This window comes from Priapulus caudatus, unplaced genomic scaffold, assembly GCF_000485595.1.
Source record: "Priapulus caudatus unplaced genomic scaffold, Priapulus_caudatus-5.0.1 Scaffold288, whole genome shotgun sequence".
NCBI classification, from domain to species: Eukaryota; Metazoa; Priapulida; class Priapulimorpha; order Priapulimorphida; family Priapulidae; genus Priapulus; species Priapulus caudatus.
Window position 1 is genome coordinate 163,419 of NW_014577349.1, and position 7,512 is coordinate 170,930.

Below are 7,512 nucleotides of genomic sequence, written 5' to 3' on the forward strand. Positions count from 1 at the left end.
CACTCGGCCTGCTTAGCGCTCTCGTCCTCACGAGCGCCGGCGGAGGAGGCTACGGTGGCGGGGGAGGAGGCCACGGTGGCGGCGGAGGAGGCTACGGTGGCGGGGGAGGAGGTTACGGGGGAGACGTTGGAGGTTACGGGGGTGGCGGATACGGAGATGACGGGGGCTACGGTGGTGGAGGAGGAGGCTACGGTGGTGGAGGAGGCTACGGTGGCGGGGGAGGAGGTAACGGCGGGGGAGGCCACGGAGGAGGAGGTTACGGAGGGGGAGGCCACGGAGGAGGAGGAGGTTACGGAGGGGGAGGCCACGGAGGAGGAGGAGGTAACGGAGGGGGAGGCCACGGAGGCGGCGGCGGCTACGGAGGGGGAGGCCACGGAGGAGGCTACGGTCACGACGATGGCTACTACACCACGTCTCACTACGGGCCCGTTAAGAAGGGCAAGCTTACAGGCTACGGCCAAAGACACAGCGCGCACGACTTCTCAAAGAGCGGCGATGCTTACGGCTCGCTGTACGCGACAGACCAGGCGAGTGCGAAGGAGAGCGCCGCCAAGACAAGAGGCTACAAGTACCAGTACAGGTAAGTGACAATCGGGTGTCGGCACTGTAAAATGTTTGTTATAGTCCAATTGAGCAATAATCCATAGTCCACTATATTAGTCCAATTGAGCAATAATATTATATATATATATATATATACATATATATTCTGAGTGTCAGTGAAGCTCACACAGAAGCACGGCATCGTAACAACACTCACTGATATCAGGAATAATCCTGGAGCAGCCGCTACATACGGACGGGGCGGGGATACATGACCCGCGGGGCTGACAGGGTTACGTAAACGTCATAAGTCATAACGACCTGCAAAAGTCTGGCATTCGCGTGGTATCTTCTAACGAGCAAAACCAAATCGCTATGAAAACTTGCCAACATTACTCCTACACTCTTATATATATGCGTTTCGATTCCTTTGCGTTGCAGAGAGGGACACAAGTACTACCAGCCCAAGAAGCTGTACAGCTACAGCGAGTCCGGCCCCATCATCGGATACAAGAGTGTGTACGGATACGGCCACTAGATTACCGACAGAAGGGCTGGCTGGTCAACCGAAACTCATCAGTACCGCGGTTACCATTAATCAATAACTACCAGCACTAGCGGAGACGCCCTTAGAAATTTACTATTTGCGGTATATACAGATACCCATCTCATTGGAACAGTTACTCTTTTCTGGAAGGAAAATGCTCTTTATGATAGAAGCCCGGCAACACACTGGATACACTACAACGATACGGAATAATGATGTAAATAATTTATTAGTAAGGTGACTTTGACTGCATGCACTATTGTTTACGCAAAAACAGTGGCTTTGGAACAGGCAAACTAAGCGTGAAAATATATAAAAATAGACCATACTTAGCCCTACACGGCAAATATCCACGTTTAATATATATGAATGCTTTAATATATAATATTTAAATGAATGATATAACTATGGCCTCCTAAATGGTACAATTGCTTATCTACATTGTATGATGTATGGATTAATATTATTATTATTATTATTATTATTATTATTACCTAATGTTATTGGTTTACTATGTTTATGGTCGTTGTATTTGTCCAAGGTGCACGCGTATATAATATTGTTACGCAGTTGACTACCTTGCAAAGAGTTTCAGTCATGGGTAATAAAATGGAATACTTTGCATAGAAATAGTGGTAATATGCTGGTTTTTGTTGACTTCTCAGTGAACACAATAAAATACAACTATTAAGCGAGCAAACAGCATGGAGAGGTTACGGTGCCAAGCATACATACATATATGATATAATACAGCCGCAACGTCTGCTACCAGCAATAATGTTGCCCAACAGTTCGTTGTCATTTGGTTCTAGATCGGATTCCACATATACCCAACACGACAGCAAAACAGTCGATCAAATGTCACATTCATATGGAATTAGTACATCTGTCCTAACACAGAGTAGCATGCTCACTTTAAACGCCTACGACGATCCTATATTTTGATCAACACATCAGAACAAATCGAACATATTTATACCTAACTTTAAGAGCTCCTGATAGTACAATTCTCCCTTTAACCCAATATATAAGTTTTGCTCTATGTCTGTTGATATAATCGAATAAATAGTCAGATGACTGAGATGTGTCTAGGTACTAGAAAAGCTAGCCGCGTAAGTTTATAACCACCGGCGATCGGTTTGTTACGACTATTTTGATAGAACTACTACCAAACCAAACTTTACTAGAACCGCGAGTCACCCAAGTTGGGGCATGTATACATTAGGTGACACAGGCCTTGTTAATTATGTCAGTGATAGCTATGGTGGATCACGCCGTCAATGCTCAAAGGGAAATCCTAACTTCATGCAGAGACAGTTGCTTGGGATAGACGTATCGCATCTAAGAGGATTCGTTTAGAGGGTCATTGGTCCAAGCAAGACATTTAAAATATTAAAAAGAGACCCGCCCCATCAGAAAATTTCTCTCGGTGGAAGAATTGTCAAGGTGTGCTTCATGACTTCTATCTTTAGGCGAGCTATTGTCAGTAGTAATGCGTAGTGTCTGTAGTAAATGGCCGCGTTTTAGAAACAAGTGCCGCGGAGCGACAGCGCTCATCTAACGTCTATTGCGTGACTCTGTGGTGGAGTGGTAGGATTCTAGTAAACCCTGTTAGTCCCAAATGTGTTCACATACACGCCGAAACAGTGGAATGCACAGGGAGGGAATCAGGAACCTTCTCAAAGGAATGTTCGTTGGATTCGTTATGAAAGTTGCCACAAGATGGCGCGTATGTTTAAGTGTCTTCAGATTAAAGATGGAAGCTCCCATCGTACGTAGTAGTAACAACTATTTGCAAGACAGAATAGGTAAGCACACATCCATTTACCTACGCAAGCCTACAGGCTGAAATAGATTGCTACCACCTGTAACTAATTAACGCAGGCAAAAACTACACAGTACCACCACCACATGCACTGGCACTGGCAGTGGCCACTTGCAGTGGCATACGTTACATGTAACACACTGACAGTACAGAATGCCATATTACTGTGTTGATGCATCATTTAGTAAGATGCAACACGTAACATGGTGGCAGCGTGTAAACGAACTACGCACGCCGATGTCTACATGAACAGTCATGCAAGAAAGCGCAAGTTACTAGAGCTAGCCATAAAGACTCGCTTGAATGATGGATCGATTGTTCTGGAACTTTGCTCTGTCGCACGTGTATCGTGTGTGCCTGCATGGTTAACATTTTAACTGTGGTGTACTGTCTGCCTACGAGTGTTGACAAGTCGCTAATTGTATATTAGCCCAAGTAAAAGCAAACATGGCAGAGGGCCAAGACGGCGTTAATTTCGCCGAGGCTGGTGCTGAGGAAGAGACCACCCACAGAGGTGTGAATGGTCAAGACCAACATCCGGTGCAACCGCGACCGGTACCTGGCATACGACCACCACAGCCCGTGTGTTTTGAATGTACTCCTGCAGAGAACTGGAAAATATTCAAACAAAAGTGGGGTAACTATGCAATAATCACAAGTCTAGCAGCTCAGGCAAGAGAATACCAAGTAGCTCTGTTGTTGCATACATTAGGGGAGGAAGCCCTCAAGGCATATAACGGTTTCCAGTTCAGCACACCTGCATCACAGAGAACTGTAGATGAAGTCTTAGAGCAGTTTGACAAATTTGCAATTGGGGAAATCAACGAAACCTACAAGCGCTATTTGTTCAACAAAAGAGACCAAAAAGAGTTTGAAAGCTTTGAATATTTTCACGCCAGCATAAGGTCATTAGTGAGGACATGCAATTATTGTGACAGCTGCGTTTCATCCATCATCAGGGACAGAATCGTGTTAGGTATACACGACTCTAGTACGCAGCAGGCTTTGTTGAAAGAGAGAAACCTAACACTGGTGACATGCATTGACGTGTGCAAGGCGGCAGAAATAAAAGACGTTTCGCCCTGAGACCGTCAACAAAGTAACTGCCCCGAAACAGAAGGCGACGCGTCCCCTTAGAATGGCACATCAATCGCAGGAGAAAAGCTGCAAGTTCTGTGGGCTCTCACATGTGTTTGTAAAGTCTGCATGCCCAGCATGGGGGAAGACATGTAGTGTATGTAAACAAAGAAATCATTTTGCGAAAAATGTCCCAACTCCAAGCAGCCACGAGCTAGGGAGGTTCACAGAGTGGCAGAAGATGAATCGAGTGAATCTGACGGGCAAGAGTGGCTCAACTCTGTCAGATCACCTAAACCGTATAAAGAGATCAAGTGGCTAATGTCAATTGGGGAACACAATGTTGTGTTCCAGGTAGATACTGGAGCATCTGTGAACATTCTGCCAGCTCGTTTTGCACAAAGTGTGACCCCAACGACTAAAAAATTAAAGATGTGAAATGGCAACGAATACAGCCCTCTCGGAACATGTCGTACAACTGTACGTAACCCTAAGGGTGGCAAGAAGTATTCAGTGGAGTTCACAGTGGTGAAAGAGGATCTAACACCCCTTCTGGGGCTAAAGACAGCTGAGCAAATGAAACTGATAGTGGTCAACGAGGAGCAAGTGGAAAGAGTAGCAGTTGTGGCAATCACTGACAGACATGCCGCTCTGTTTGACGAAACACTTGGAACGTTTCACGGTAGGTCACACCTGAATGTGGACAACACAGTGATACCAGTAGTGATGCCTGCTAGGAGAGTACCACTTGCAATTCGTCCCAGACTGAAAACAGAACTGGAGCGTTTGACAGAGATGAGTGTCATCACTCCAGTAGATGAACCAACCCCTTCGGTCAGGCAGCCCAGGATTGCTGAAAAGAAGTCTGGCAAGCTGCGGATATGCTTAGACCCTCGAGAGCTCAACAAGGCCCTAAAAAAGGAGCATTATACACTGCCAATATTAGATAACATGCTACATGAGTTGAGTCAATCCCGTGTGTTCTCGAAGGCCGATCTAGCACAGGGATACTGGCACGTTCAACTAGACACAGAGTCCAGTATGCTCACGACATTTCAAACATGTTTCGGACGATACAGGTGGCTGAGACTCCCATTCGGCACATCAGTTTCGTCTGAAATCTCAGAAAAAACTCATTGATGCACTTGGCGGGCTGACGATAATGTGATAATTCCCGCAGCAACAGTCGAAGAACATGACCAGGTACTGGATGCATTCCTGGCAAGATGTCACGAAAAGGGGATCAAACTGAACAGCAATAAATTCCAGCTGCGAATAGAAGAATTAACATTCATGGGTCACTGCATCTCAAAAGATGGCTTGCAGACTGATGATGAGAAAGTCAGAGCTGTCATGGCGATGAAACCACCTACAAACATGAACAGTCTACGTCGATTCTTGGGGCTAGTGAACTACATGGCCAAGTTTCTTCCCAACCTCACTGAGGTGGTACAGCCTCTACGCAATCTCATGAAGAAGGATGTGCCATGGACGTGGTCTGCGACACAAAACCAAGCATTCCTGTGGGTGAAAGAGATGGTGTCCAACACGCCAGTTCTTGCATTTTACGACCCTAAGAAAGATCTAGTATTAGAGAATGATGCTAGGGAATATGGAATGGGGTCAGTGTTGCTCCAAGATGGTCGACCTGTAGCATTCGCGAGTCGTTCTCTGACAGACACAGAGACAAGATACGCGCAAATCGAAAAAGAAATGCTCGCTGTAGCATTTGGGTTGAAAAAATTCCATTACTACACGTACGGTTGGAAAGTGACAATAGTCACAGATCACAAGCCACTGGTAGCGATTGTGTCATAACCGTTGTCAAAGGGACCCAGGAGACTACAGTCTCTACTGTTGCGGACCCTGTTGCAGTTGTTGGACTTGTATATAAACCAGGTACATCCATACCCGTGGCTGATGCACTGTCTCGCAGTCCACTACCAGACAAACCAGTCACAGACGTTGTAACAGTTAACAACGTTTCCTTCTCTCCCATCAGGAGGGGCCGTTTGGAGGAGATTCGGGTAGCGTCGGAAAAGGATCAGACGTTTACATAACTCAAGAGCACAATCATAAAAGGATGGCCAGATGACAAATCACGGTTACCACCTACAATCACTCCGTGTTTCAACTACAGAGACGAACTTTCGGCACAAGACGGTATCATACTTCGAGGTGAGAGAAGAGTTATCCCAAGGTCCATGCGGGCGGATATCAAACGCAAGATACGTGCTGGACACATGGGCATCAACTCCTGTCTACGGAGGGCACGTGAGTTAGTTTTCTGGCCGGGAATGTCGGCTGACATTCGCCAGCATGTTGAAGCATGCAATGTGTGTGCTACATACAGTGATAGGCAAGGACCAGAAACATTGTTCGTGCATGAAATTTCAGGCCGTCCGTGGGAGAAGGTTGGCTATGACCTGTTGTCCTTTGAGGGTAGAACATATATGGTCACGGTTGACTACTACAGCAAGTTCTTTGAAATTGACTACTTCATTGACACAGACTCTGCGGCGGTCATAGACAAGCTAAAACATCATTTCGCCCGACATGGCATACCTGACACTGTTATCACTGACGGTGGACCTCAGTACAACTCGGAGAAGTTTAGAACATTCAGCACAAAATGGGGTTTTACACACGAAATGACAAGCCCAGGGAATAGCAGGGACAATGGAGCTGCTGAGGCAGCGGTAAAGTCAGCGAAAAAACTCATGTGAAAATGTAAGGCGTCTAGAGAGGACCCCTATCTCGGACTGCTCAACTTAAGAAACACACCAACGGAGAGTCTCCAGACTAGCCCGGCACAGAGACTTGTGGGCAGGCAGACTAAAACTATGTTGCCAACTACATTAGACAAATTAAGACCAACGAACCAGGATGCCGAAGTTACTAAAATGGACGACAAGCGAGCAACGCTGGGCCAGCCGTAAGAATGAGTTCAGACATGATCTTCCACCATTGAAGGTCGGTGACTCGGTCAGGATGCAACCGATTCAGACAGGGTTAAAAGAGTGTAAGCCTGCTACGGTCACTAAACAGCTCAAAGGCAGAACATATGAGGTGACGGCTAGCAACGGTAGAACGTATAAACGTAACAGACAGTTCTTGCGAGTTTCTAGAGCCAATGACGCTCTTGGAAATGAAAAGGTGACTCATGTGCCTACGGCTGTAGGTAAGCCCACAACTGGTGAGCTGGTAGTCCCGACTATGTCGAAGGAGCCGGCTGATGTTACGACACAGGGAGCGTCTGAGGGAGTCAAGGGGGCAACCATTGGTGACATGGCTGACCAGACTGATGTGAGGCGCCATGTCAGTGAGCCAATCCGGCAAAACCCCCAGAAGAAGGGGGAAGATGATGTGTACCGAACTAGGTCGGGGAGACCAGTGAAACCTAGGATCATCTTCGATGTTTAACTTAATTGTTTTTGCATAGCATATCAGTGTGCTAGTTTAAATTCATTATTCATTGTTCAAGTTAAAGATTTCGTGTGTGATTTAGTGTAAAGGTTGA

At 46.4% G+C, this 7,512-nt stretch overlaps 1 protein-coding gene and 1 long non-coding RNA gene across 2 annotated transcripts in view; both read right to left on the reverse strand.

The window, feature by feature from the left end:
• Positions 1–7,512, reverse strand: part of LOC106808581 — a 73,513-nt gene that overhangs the window by 40,745 nt on the left and 25,256 nt on the right. The gene's annotated exons all lie outside the window — the stretch shown is intronic.
• LOC106808587 overlaps positions 6,777–7,512 on the reverse strand; it is a 3,129-nt gene continuing 2,393 nt past the window's right edge. Inside the window, exon 3 of the long non-coding RNA XR_001393792.1 lies at positions 6,777–6,787. This is a non-coding gene — a long non-coding RNA (uncharacterized LOC106808587). The remainder of the gene's footprint in view (positions 6,788–7,512) is intronic.